Source organism: Calidris pugnax, unplaced genomic scaffold (genome assembly GCF_001431845.1).
Source record: "Calidris pugnax isolate Ruff unplaced genomic scaffold, ASM143184v1 scaffold41, whole genome shotgun sequence".
In the NCBI taxonomy this organism is placed as follows: Eukaryota; Metazoa; Chordata; class Aves; order Charadriiformes; family Scolopacidae; genus Calidris; species Calidris pugnax.
The window spans coordinates 10,939,948-10,953,745 of NW_015094509.1; the positions used below are offsets into that span (position 1 = coordinate 10,939,948).

At 49.5% G+C, this 13,798-nt stretch overlaps 1 protein-coding gene across 1 annotated transcript in view; it reads right to left on the bottom strand.

The window, feature by feature from the left end:
* Nucleotides 1-12,491, bottom strand: part of NCALD (neurocalcin delta) — a 59,322-nt gene extending 46,831 nt beyond the window's left edge. Inside the window, exon 1 of the mRNA XM_014965383.1 lies at nucleotides 12,406-12,491. The gene's annotated coding sequence lies outside the window, so the exon portion shown is untranslated. The remainder of the gene's footprint in view (nucleotides 1-12,405) is intronic.
* Between the last annotated feature and the right edge of the window lie 1,307 nt (nucleotides 12,492-13,798).

Below are 13,798 nucleotides of genomic sequence, written 5' to 3' on the forward strand. Positions count from 1 at the left end.
TGATGCAGAGAAGAAAAACTTGTGTTCAGTTTTGTGAAAGAAATATTTCCTGCTGTTGAGCTTTCCTTTAGAAAGACATATTTCTGTTTCACTAGTGAGAGCAGTCGTGTAGCTATAAATGCACAGCAGGCTGTGCAGGACAGACCTTTAATTATACCTACCCCTCCATCAGTTCACCGGGAGACAATTGCTCAAGGCTAATAAGGATTAAAACATATTCAATGACTCTGAAAAAATGCCTTAATGCGAGTCTTCCTAAATTCTCTGTATTATTTGGAGCAACCTCTGTTTGCAAGTGAAAGGGGAAAACTTTGCGCTTTCACACAGTCATGCCCATCTCCTGCTTTACTAAAACCAGGGGTCCTGCTTCACCAAACCTCACCATTCAAAGCAGCCCAGCCAATATCCTGGTGCTCTGCAGGGCTTTGAAGTAAAGCGGCAATGGCTTCCATGATAGGACCTGCCAGGACATCATAGTTGTGGTCATGTGGTCATGTTCATGTGACTGGGATGGCCACTGACATTAAATGGTTTGCTTGGGGTTACAAGTGAGACCATGGAGGGGTTTAAATAAAGACCCCAGCCTGAAAGGTGCCAGCATGACAGATTTTGACTTCTACCAAGTGGCATAACCCACCTCTGCTCAGCATCTCATAAACAAACTGCATTTCCAGCATGCAGCAAGGTCAAGGTTTAGTCCCGTCCCACCGGCCACGTGGCTGACGATGTCCCCAGGGACAGCAGGAGGCTGCTGCCACAGAACAGGGCACGGGCAGCGGATCTGACTGGGAAATCGAGGGAAAGTGGAAAACACTCCATGTCTAACAGAGGAAGTAATAGAAACAATTGAACATGCTTGAAAAGCTGCAGGCAAGGAGAAAGGTAAATGCTCCCTTAGCTCTCTGAACCCCACTGACATTATGCTCCAAGGCCAAAAATGTACAGGTTGAATTCAACAAAACCCAGAAACACCGGTAGAAAACTGCAATCAGAAATCTCCTTTGCTTTTTACCTCTTTCAAGCCCGAAGTCTTACAAAAAAAGAGCACCTGGACGTCACTTCCCTCTTGGGGAGTGAAATACAAAATACCTGCCAGCGCTGGTGGCAGAGGCAGTGCTTCATCAGAAAACAGATTTTAGGCACAGTACAGCATTGGAAAAGTGGATTATGTTGGTCTCTCATTGCGAGGGTTAATCATGTAATAATATATACATAATAATAATCTGCCAACTGGTTAACAATTTACTCATTCTGGAGAAATCATGAAGCAGAAAGGGTGTAGCACTGGATGCCCACCTCTGCAGTTTCCACATCTTTAAAATAAAGGGCTTGTAAACTAGAAAATGTGTAGTAGTGAACGAGGCAGAATGAAGTGTGTGTACTAAGGAACAACATGAAATCAGCACCAAACCCACACCACGGGGAAAAGAAACCTCTGGACAGAGCCAGGTCAGCACTGTACGTGAGAATGCCCCTCTGTACAGACAGCTGTTTCTCTATAGACTAAAGGTTTTTCTTTATCCTTCCTTCTAGCTGCGATCCTCACTTCCTTCGCTCTGGTCCCATTAAAAACCCACTGCTTTGTTCGACAGACTGGAGCTGCCAGCCTTTTTGTCGTGCTTCAATGGGCTGGTTTCCTGCTGGTGGCCACGGTGAGAGCTCGCAGCTCATGAGCTCACCCCAGCCCTGGGCTTCAGAAAAACTGCTTTTCTGGTTTTTTAAGTTTTTTTTTTTTCCCCCAAGGATTCCTGCCTAGTTATGCATAATGACATTTTCCACATCACCTGGGACTACAAAGCAAATGCATCCGGGTGCATCCCTCAGCACGGGGGCCAACCGGCCACAGAAATTCCCTCATCCATGCTATTGAACTTTGCACCCTCCTGAATAGTGACCATCTGCCCCGTGGGATGGGCACAGGCTACGTCCCAGACTGGGCTTGGGCACCAGCTGGGAGGGTATGAATTGGCTGTGAGGAAAAGAGGGATAGGGACCGTTCTGGACAGAGAGCTGTTTCCATGGCTGAGCTGTGGTGCCGGGGATGCTCCCTGTTTCAGGTGGTACAGACACAGGCAGTGGCTGTAGTACAGACACAGCCATTACAGCTGGAAAACGGGTAACTTGTCACCTACTTGAAAGCTAATGTTAAGAAATGTGAAGGCTTGGGGGAAGCAAGCTTTTTCTGCTGGGAAATGGGTACTGAGAGGGGATTATGAAGTAAACCCAGGGTCCAAATCATTTGGGACAGGCTCTGCAAGCAGCCCTGGGCTCTGTGGTGGGCTTGCTGGGGCTCTGAAGGGGCTTCAAGGCACTTGCAGACCAAGGAGCCAGACCAAGGAGCCCACCGGTGAGCACAGAGGAAAAACGGCCGGTGGGAAGGACTAGGGGAGGTGGGAATGGTGGGGTGGGCAGTGGCCGCCCCGGCTGGGGAGGAGGACGCAAGGGGGACAGGTTCTGCCTGATGCTGGTGCTCTCTGGTGATACAAGCAGGCAGGAGCCAGGGCATCTCCATCACATCTCTGCACCCCGGCTCCTGCCTGATTTTGGCAGCCCTCTGCTGACAGCAACACAGAGCCGAGAGCCTTGCTCCCACACTGCGTGTATGTGGGTCCTGCTCTCCACTGCAATGGACACCTCCCCTTCACACATGTGCCAGTGGCACTCCTGAATGCCAGCCTTAGTGGGGCTCAGCCCTTATGTCCCCAAATACCAGCCTCGGGAGGCTTGACTCTTGCACCCCAAATGCCAGCCCTGGCAGGCTCAGCCTCTGCTCGCACTGAGCAAGCCTGTGGCTGGGGTCCTTCCAGACCCCAAACCAGAGCGAGGGCTGTGGCACAGCTGGTCCAGCTCCCCAGCACCCCGTATTTAGCAGCAGCATTTGTCCGAGCGGTGGGTGACTCATCTGGGTCTGGCCACCTCCTCGCACGGTGCCTTTCACTATGACTCTGGGGATTTCCACCGAGAGGTGGGTGCTTCTGCCTCCAGTGGAGCAGAGCTGGGGGGTCCTGTGTGCCAAAGCCCCCACACGCAGCAGGGTGCAGCTGCTCTCCATCCCCCTGGCAGGGCCACAGGAGGGCTGGCTGATCTCCAGCAAGGGCAGCAAGGGTGGGATGCTCCTCTCCTCCTGCTCAGTGCTCAGGCAGCCAGCCGCCGTGAAGGTGAACCACTGGGACGCTCAGCAGCAAGCTGCTGCTGTCAACGTTTAATTTTTAATTCCTCTCAGAGCTTCTTTTCCACCCCATCCCCCCCGCCATATCCCCAGGGGAAGGCTGCCAGCACCCGCTTCTGGAGCTCCTGGTGTTTGGCTGCATGCCTGACCATGAGGGAGGAGAGAGGGGTGTCCCCGGCCAGCCCTGGTGGGTGCTGTCTGGAGCCCCTCCAGAGCGGCTGCTTTCCTGGGTCAGCTTTCAGGGATGGGACACCCAAAGCACCCCGGGTCCCAGCTCAGTGGGATCTGCCTGCATCACTGGTCCTGGAGCCAGGCTCTCTCGGGCTTATTTTCCCAAAGGCTTCCCCTCCTCCTTCAAAGCAGCATCCACCAGCAAGGGATGCTTTTGGTCAGGTTGGGCTATGAAGACATTGGATGGCAGGAGCACACCACCTGCCAGGGCACCTTCCCACTGTGCTGGCTACAAGCACGTCCCTTGTGTAGCTGGAAGCCATTCGGATGTGTTCAGGCTTCCCCTTTGAAAGAAGAATAATAAATGTTTCTCTACAAAGACAGCTGCAAGCTACGTAAACCCAAATCTTGCGCCCCTGAGAAGCACCCCTGAGAGCTGTCAGGAAGGAATTGCCAGGCTCACCACCCAGGAGGCAAAATTGCCTGAAATACTGGGAATTGCCACCTGCCTGGTAGTTGCCAGGAGCATGGGAGGGCGGCTGGGAGCCCGCGGGCGCAGGCAGAGGGGAGCGTGCAGCTGTGCGGCCGGGATGCACATCCCTCCCCTCCCGCCCCGGCCATTCCCCTGCCGAAAAAAGGTTATTTTGGGAAAGAAATGAATAATGGGAACAGCACTGAAAAAGCGCGGGGAATTCAGCAAACAAAAGAAAAGCTGCTATTTTCGAAAATGCCTCAAACTGGTGACCGTGGCTTGTTTTAACCCCTTCTCTCCCAGCTGCCTCTTCACCGCCCTGTGCAGAGCACCGTCTCCAGGCACCGCGGGAGCCGTGGGCAGGAACAGTGTGTTTTACTACAGGCTCCCAGAATGGGAGTGACACCACAGTGAGTTAATAACTAACGCATGGTGAACTAATAGCGAAATACACTTCAATTTTTAATCAGACACTTTGAATGAAGTGAAGTAGGGTGCTCTGCAAGGGTCCCAGTGTTTGATGAAAAGAGCAAAAATCAGGCAAGCAGTCACCCTACCAGCTCTTCTGTCGCCTTTTGTCATCTCTGAAAGAATTGTGCTTTTCTGATGGGGGCACAGCAAGCACTACATGGACGTGGTGAGTGGGGGCTCTAGCCCTGCAGAGCAGCTGGCTGCGGGGGGTTCACAGAGAAAAGGCCATCACTGCTGCACAAAAAGAAACTGAATCTCCCAAGGCTGCAGATACAGGTAAACATTCTAAACCTGTTTTCACCAAGACCCCCACACAGCTGGCGTGGAGCATGTTATACTGCTATTTCATCAGCTGTCATTTACCCTTGCTACTAATGTGGCCAGGTTTGCAAAATCTCTTTGCAGCCCTGGTCAGGGCTGGCAGGGCTCTGCTGCCTGCAGCATCCTGCGCCGAGGGAAGGCACAGATGACATCTGGGCAACTGCCGCCGCCAGCTCCACGGGTCCTCCTGACAAAAGGGACTGGCCACCTGCCCACATGGGCTAAAACCTAGCAGAGGAGAGGCAAAATAGGGAATAAATGTGGTGGAACCTCTGCCCTGATGATGCTGGAGGAAGAACAGCTAAGGTCTCAGCTCATGTTTTCAGTTCCTAAGGTGACACTGCCCTGGCATGAGCTGCTCCGTGTGTCGGATGGGACTCCCATGGATGCCACAGACCCAGCAGCAGAGATGGGGGCTGCTCTCTTACAGGCAATCTCATTTCTAAATTTTCCAGAAAAAAAGCACTTTTTGTTTCAAGGAGAAGACTCCAAACGCTGCTCCCTGGATTTTCCCTTCCAGGAGAAGCATGAAGAAATAGAAACCTATATTTTGTTCAGAAATACAGGAGTTCCTCTTTCGACTGCCCTTGACCTTCCCAGCACTTCTGCCTTTCACTGAGCTCCGCTTCTCAGCTTCTACCTTAACGGACACAAATGAGAGTTCCTTGCAGGAGTCACTCAGCTCCCACATCAGGCTCTGACAGCAGAGGTAAAGCAAAATGTAGATGGTCTTTCTGCAGAAATGCCCACTACCTTCTTCAAGAAGGTGGCTCTTAAATAACTCCGTGACTGAATAGTCCCACACAGACCTCAGAGCTGTAAGTGGTTGAACATCGTGTGCCGTCAAACATTACATGCCTTGCAACTCACGTTGGGGATTTTGATTTAGGAAACTCTGCAACATGGCAAGGAAGAACTGAAAATTCTGATAATGTTCTCAATTTTTAGCAGTAAAGTAACTGAAAGTGAAGAGTGAAGTGAAATAATTGAAAGTGAAATGCGCGTGCTGTGTCAAATCAGCAATAATAAAGCAAGAAGAGACTGTGGTTAGACTGAAAGATTTATCCTTGGCCAGCCATAATTTTACACTCTTCTCATTCACATAAGCCTGTGAAATAAGCCTATAAAAATGCAGGCTACCCTTCATATGAGACTGTTCTAGTTGGGTCAGAATGACTTTATATGAAAAATCTCACGCAAGATAAACAGCTATGAATAGGACACTTGACAGACAGGTCCAGAGGACAACAGACAGTGTTTCTGCTGAGATATAATTGCTCTAATTGGACCAGGGCTTGCTAAAATGGTAAAGTTAAAGAGGACTCTGCAATCATGCTGCCATTCTGCACAAAAGAATAGTGTTGTGATAGAAAGCATATAGCAGTTGTGGAAATAATCAACGGCTTTGTGTTCGCTTCCCCCTGGCATCTTGGATTGGCCATTAGGAGCATGCACACAACATGAGCAGAATATTTTCTTTAGAGTTAAAGGTTCTCGGGGCTGAATTGCTTAATGGCTGAAGTCTCTTTGAGTGTTATTCAGCTGAAGTTAGACACTTCAAATGAGCTGGATCCATTGTGTTTCTGCAGTCCTGGAGAAAACGCAGAAAGGCCATGTGAGGCATAATCAGGGAATCTGCTCGCTCCAGGAGTGAGGGAATTTTTTGAGGAAAGAAGGTAACTTTGACCTCCTTCAGCTTTAACTTGTCTTCTCTGGAGCGAAAGCCTGTAAACTACCTGATCTGCTCGTCTAATAAAACCTCCCTACACGTAATCTTGGGTCTCTCCAAAACCTAATCTCTTCTATAATAGGAAATCAAGCATGAAGACTTTAAAGACAAAATCTTTGTTCTCCAGTAGCATGTATTGTGCAAGGGTTGACTGCGCGGTGTTTCTCCAGCCCTATTTTGAAGGCAGCATCCAGCAGAGACAGCAGCCCTTTTAGCCACCGCCACATCAGACGGCAGCAGAATGACAGAGGGACAGTGTTTTCCTTTCCTGACTCCCTCAAGCAGCTCCGTTTCACAAGAGGTTTGGCTGGCCCATACAGCAGACAACCTGTGACACTGGGCAATGCTACCAGAGGTCCCTCTGGGGCAAACGCAGTGATGTCCCCTGAATAGCCAAGAAGTGGCAAGCCCACCCCTGGCCTCATCCCTCTCTCTCCTGGTCACTTAGTCCTGCCCAGGGCTCTCCTTTCCCCACGTGGCACGACTTGCCCCATGGTCCTCCTTGCCCCTGCTCCTGAGCTCCCATCTGGCCCACTTCTGAGCCCCTATTCTCTGGGGCGGTGAAATTCAGCACACTCTTAAGAGGCTTTGTGACAAATGTGGCAGGTATAAACCTGTCTCAAAGCCTTTCAGCCCCAGTGCACCTGCTTCCGTGCCCACACAAAGCCGGCTGAAACGCCGTCTCCTGCCTCTCTGGAGTTTGTAAGTAAATGTGCAAAAATGCTGGTGTGATGCTCTGGAGCTCATGCCCCACCTGCCAACCAGCACTCATGTAAGGGTCTTCAAGCAAGGTCACTTCTCCATAAAGAGCCAACCTGGCTTTTTGCACCCTCCCTGACAAAAAGTCCTTCTCAGGTCATCTGCAGAGACACCTGCAGTTCCTGCCCTTTGCTCACATTGCAAGTACCAGATCCAGCTTGCAGGACCTACCTCACCCAAAACGTGAGCAGTGGAGCAGATGTCCTCCCCTGTGCCCATCCAGCCAGGGCTGGGTGTAGGTGGGTGCAGGAAGGTGGCCCTTGACAGGTATGGGAAAAAGGTCCTGTTCCTCAGAGCACACTGAGGGCGACAGTGTTCCTGAGAAACCATGCCACCAGCCAGCCCATTTATCCATGCAACCCTGGGTTCATAGGCCCATACTTCTCCCTTTCCTGCCCTGCCATTTCCTCCAGAGGAGCACTGGGACTCTCTCTCAGCAGGACTGTGAGAGATGTACGAGGACATGGAAGCATCAAACGTACCCCACACTCAGTTTCTGCCTTCTCCCAGAGCCAGCTTTACTTTGTGCATTGTGGGCTCTGCTCCACATATGGGTCTGTCCAATGCTCCAGCAAGGTGGTAGGAAAAATTGGCCATGGATGATGGTCTCCACAGGAGGATTTCAGACAAAATCGGATGGGATTTATCAAGACAAGTCCAACTACAAAGAGAGGATGTGCTCATTTCCAGCTAATATGTCTGCGATAAGCCAAAGATCATAATAAAGAACAATAAAAACCTGTAAGGATTGACACCAGTGACATTTATGCAGCTAAAATTTTGCACAACACTGTGAGCATGTACAGCAAAAATTCTTGAAACACAAAAGAAGAGAAAGAGAGCTGAACCGAGACCCATCCTCTGCTCTCTCCCGTGAAAGGAGGCATTGCTGGGAATTCTGGGCACTGGGCAAATTAAAACCAGCTTTTCAGCCCAAACTACAAGCTTCTTGGCTTTTCTGCGTGTAAATCAGATCCTTACATTATCTCAGTGTCATTTTGTGGCTGAAAGCAATTCAGCAACTATCAGCACAGCCAGACTGAAATTCAGCAGAACAGGATCTGAGCACTTCAGCTCTTAATGATTAGATGTTTCTGTGGAAATTAATCTTACAAAAAAATGAAGTTCGGCAGAAAGTTGACAGCATGTTGAGACCACAGAAGGGAGAGGAACTTTACAACTTGGCCTTCACATTTTCCACCTATAAGATTTCAGCATTTGCTAAAGTTGTAGTGAGGGCAGCTTCTTCACAGTGTTCCCTCTGGGAAATATCACATTCAGCAATTCCTGAATTACAGTTTCTAATTATATTTTCATACTGTAATGCTGTCTGAAATGCAAATTTGATGACAGAATAATTCAATCCATGTAAAATAATTACAAAATTACTGTTTCTCAAACCTCAACTCATACTCCCTGCTATTTAAGTAGATAAATTTAACAGCAGCAAAAGTACAGCCAAAACATAGTCTATTTTTTTTAACTGTTATCTGACTATAACTGTCTGCATAGATTTTGGCTCACCATGGAAGATTATTTCTAAAATATGACTACCAAAAACATTCCAGAGTTAGGATTTTTGTTACTTTAGCTTGGAACTAACAATCAGGTCAACTTTTGTGTGGCAGTCAGAGTGCTGTACACATGGCATCTGTGTTTAATTGGAAAAGCAACTGTTGACTAAAATGCCAAATCTCTACTGCAGCTCAGTTATCATTTAAACAAGTTGTTGCAGGACATTGACTTAGCACAACGTAATGATTTTTAGCAGGGTGGAAACCAACTTCTGCAATATGTAGTTTAAGAGCCTGAAACTCAGTACTGCTACATCAATTCCCACTGCCTGAAACAATTTCCCCCCCGTATGGGGGATGTTATCCCCCTCCCAATATTGCCTTGAGTAGTGGCTAGGACCTTTAAAAAGATAGCAGAAATCCCATTTTGTTTGAAAAAATACGAGAAGGAGTCAGTGTTCTGTGTTGCAAGTTTTTTTTAGGCTTTATTATGCTTCCAGCCTAAATTTAGATTGTCATTGCCCATCAACTCAAGCAGATCAAGGTAGAGCACACTAAAGGCTTGAGTGCGTTATTATTACTAGGCTAGAGGCATCAACAGCTCGTGTCTGTTTTTTAATTTCCCTAGCTGCATCCAGTTGTGTGAAAAGTGACTCCAGAAGATCTCAGTCCTGTTTTCAGTCAGGGTCTCTCCTAAGGTGAAGTGCTCCAGTTCCTCAGGAATTGCTGAGGAAATCGTCTACCTTCTCCTCAGACAAGAAGACTGTTGGAAGACATCGCCTCCTCCTCGTATTCGTACATTTGCAGCAGAAGGCTGCTGGGAGGTATGAGGGTCAACCTGACCTCCCCAGAAAAAGGTGGAGCATCACCAAGCCTGTGTGCATCTCATTTTTTTTCTCTTTATATCAGAGGATTTTCGAGTCCCAGTAAGCCAGCAGTGTAACAGTTGTGGTGTTGGGCAGAAGGTGAGGGACGGGCTGCAGCCGCCTTCCCCTGCTCTTGGCAGGAGGAAGGAACCTACAGGCTGTTTGATCTTTTCTCATGGTGGGTGAAACCGTGGCAGGGCAGAGACGGTGGGATGCTTAGCATTACATTGCCTGGCAACTTCACACACTCCCAAGGTAAAACCCAAGCGCTTGTCGGAAGGGTTGCAGAGTACAGAGTTGATCAGTGAAAACAAGAGGATGAAATCACTGATGAGAGGCACAGAGCTCCAGGATGACTCTCACACACAGTCCCCTGCCCTTCCCCTGAGGAGGGACTTGTGCCTTTTCCTCTGGTTGCAGACCCTGGCACTGCCTGTGAGCTGCCCGTCTGACCACCTCTCAGCCATTGCCACCTCCAGGGCTCAAAGGCACCCAGGCCAATGGGATGCCCAAAGCCCCTCAAGACTCAATGAGAGGGGGCAGAGCTGATCACTCTACCAAGCGGGACACATCTCTGTGTAACATCAGCAGCACTCACCAGCTTCCCCAGTAACGCTGCCTCTCAGACCGCCTGCCCCAACACGGCCAGGACCCTTCTGGTAAAATGTGAAGCAGTTTATCATCCTCCTCTCTCAGGTCAAGTTAATGCCTTTTGAAGACTTGCTCAGTATTGATAAAGCAAGATATGTCCATTCCAGCTGGAGGTGAGGAACCTATTTTTAAAATATTTCTTATGAATAGCTCTTGAGCAAAGGCTGCATCAATTATTTTTCACCTTGCAGGTGTTTTCAAGGCACCAAATGCTACAGAATGCTGTATTCACACCTAAATGAATAAGGTGAAGCCCCAGTCCTCACCGAGCATCGCTGTCACACCGACGACTCAAGTCAAACCTGGCAGGCACCCACAGCTCCATGTGGAGCCAGCTCCTCCAGACGTGAAGGTGAATGGCTTTTCTTGAATGGCAGGTGCTGCTCAGCTCAAATCTGTCCCCTTACTCCACGTCCCAGTCCCTCACCAGACTTGCACCACCCATGTAAGCTGGAGAACAAGCAGAACTCGGAGGGTGGTGGGTCACATCGTCTGGCTCCCCCTGCCCTCCCCTGATACCCCACCACCCCGACTGCGGGGGGACTCACACGTGGGTGGGGGATGATGGACCGCCGTCAGCCGAAACACGGGTCCCCACACCAGCTGGGGACCAGCCGTGCCCAGCTCAGCCCAGCCAGCACTCCGGGCGAGGATGCTGAGAGCCCTGCTCCCCGTGGAAAGGCTGAGCACCTCCCCAGCAAAGCTGTGTGGCTCCTCTAACCTTCAGTCAAACTCACCTACAAAGAGCCACCACTCGAGATTCCCCATGCACTGATGCACTGGTATCAGGTGAAGAGTTTAATAAAGAAAATGTAAAATATTTCACACACGCTCCCCCCAAACACTGACATTTTAGGCACAAGAATTGGAAAGAACAGATGAGATAATGCCGAGTGAAATGGTTTAGAGGTTTCAGATGCATTTATCTTTGCTGCTCTCTTAAGAATGCCAAATGCAGTGAAATCCAGATCATTAAGCCATAACTTTCCTTACAGAAGTGCTTTCAGTTAAAGTCTCTGCCTTGGCTCCCTTTCTGAAACGATTACTTCTGCTGCATTTAATAATATCAGAATTATTTTTATAGATTTTTTTTAATCTTTTGTTGCTCTGTGTTTTAAATTGTTTTGCAGCTCCATGATTGTTCCAGAGCGGCTGCTGCTTTAGAAAATCATTACCATTATCAATAAACCCTTTGAACTTTGGGAGGAAGGGAACAGTAATACATAATTAGAGAAGATAAGAACGATCAAGCATATTTTTCCAGGAAATAACGCACATGATGCTTCAGCTGTAATCTGTTCTTCAAACCCATCTATATGTTCCCACACAAGCAAACTCAGGCTGTGGCATTAAACTTCAGCAGCCCTGGGATCTCCTTCCTCATAACAGCCCCCTCGGAGTGAGTGCAACACAGAAACAGACCCAAACTCCCTCTTCTTTTTACAAAAAGACTCAAACGGCAATTTCATTTTTCAATTGCCATGCTGCTGTTCACGCTGCAGTTCTTTTTTTAGCTGTTCTAACTGCTCTCAACCCACAACAGAAAGAGAGGAAAAAAGGCACAACCCAAGCCGTACGTGTGCGCGTGAGAAAAAGGGTAAAAGCCTGCGTTACAGCAACGCTGCTCTCTTGGCATATTTCAGACAATTTTTCAGGAAGCTCTTGATCCCCTCCTCTGTAAACACTGCACGGTCAAGAGTGCCGCGTGCCCCAGGAGAGGGACAGAGAGCCCGGGGAGAGTACGGGGACTCCCTGTGAACAAAGATGATTTAAAGACTCCAACTTTGGGAGTTGGATTTCAGGCTGCTCCTCGGCTGCTGGCTTCCCCCTCACTGAACACGTTGGGTACAAACCCGCCTGAATTGGGCAGCATTAAAAAAACCCTACAAGTTCCAGCAGAGATATAAAGCTGTAGAGATGCCGAAATCAACACAATACCTGAACATAATTTCTTTTAACTCCCGAATGCGTTAGCCTAGGATTACTTGTGTTCATTTATATTCCTAAAGTGTCAAACGAGAACAATATCATTTTATTCTCCTTTCATGGATCATTAATCTAAATTTAACTCTGCTTTGCAGTCTGCTCACAGAATTAGTAACTGGAAGCTGCTTTGCATTTATCTGATAGTGCCGGGCTTGTTCATCAAGGCAAACTTCCAGCCAAAACAAACAAGTGAAAAAAAATATCAGTCACGATAAGCTGCTTTCTATCCTTTTTTTTTTTTCTTAAAGGAAAAAAAAAAAAATAATACCTGACGAGAACATAAAGCAAAGGGTTACCTCACACTGCAGAAATGCAAGTTTTTAATAGTCCATGCTCTGGCAGCCCCTGAGAAACAGCAGCGGCGGCGGCGGCGGGGATAAATCCAGCATCCACTAGGTTCTCACAAGGCTTTGGCTGCGCGGCCGAAACCGCAGGCTCTGCCTCCAGCTGACGTCAAGGCGGCTGTCACATGGCCCAGCGCAAGCCCAGGGAGCACCGGTTGTCCTGGCAACCCCAGCACTGCTCCCAAATTATTTCAATAGGTCATCTGTCATAACTGCCTGCACGTTGGAACCGTCGCGGGCACCCGGACAAACCCAAACACCGAGGGCTCGCTGGGGCTTGGATGCGCTGGGGGGGTTGGTCCCATCGCTGACACTCTCTTAACCCTGTCCCCCTAAGAAAACGCGCCTCCCTCTTCCTCTTCCTCCTGCATCCCCAGCCTCCGGCAGAAAAAAAACCCTTTATACACTTTGGTTTGCCCAAGCAAAGGGGCAGAGGCGCTGCCCTCTGTGTGTATCATGGATGATGCGCAGCAGGGTGCTGCACCCGCTGGCTGAAATTAGGGTCTTTCAAAATGATACACAGCTGAGGTTTTATTCATAGCCACAGAGATGTGTTTTTGGTCCCCAGCATCTCTGCCCCAATTCGGGGAGAGGCAGCAGCGGTCCTTGACGAAGCGATGCGGGGTGGCAGCCATGTGGGGTTGTGGGCCAGCCCTCCAGGGTCCCTGGCCAGCTTGGCCTCATGTCCCTGAGCCTTGGCCACCGCCCCCCCCTGCTCGCCTGCCCCATGATGTTTTTCCCTCTGCTGCTGGCAAAACACCCCGGGAAGGGGGATGAAGCAGTGCCTGCCTCCACCTGGCTCCGGCTCACCTCCGCAGCCTTATCCTGCAGGCAGAGACACGACACTGGTGTCTCAGATTTCCCTGTAACTCTAGCTAAAATTCACTCCTTCCCCCAAATTTCCGTTTTTTTCTCTCTGCACATCACCTTACCAGAGCAGGCACCAGGGGCAGGATGTGGGAGAGGCCGGGAGAAGGGAGAGACTTTTCCTTGCAAGAAGCAGGGAGGAAGGTGTCAGCCCCAAGAAAACACTCCTGTGCTCACCTGAGTCAGCACTGGTGACCGACTGGTGCCCGGGGTAGGAAATACGGGCAACCAACACCAACAGGGGCTGTGGTGAAAGTGGAAGAGGATGTAAAGCTGCGTGGGATCTGCAAAGGCAAACACCGCAGCATCCTCAGCTGAAGTTGGCTTTGGCCCCTTTGCAACATGCAAAAGGGAAAATATTAAAAATGAAAAGACAACCTGGAACGGGGCATAATGGGCTGCTGGGGAAGGCTGTCCCCTTCTGAGGCAGAGGGAGGGTGGTGGGGATGTGGGACTCACTGGGGGGACCAGTGAGACC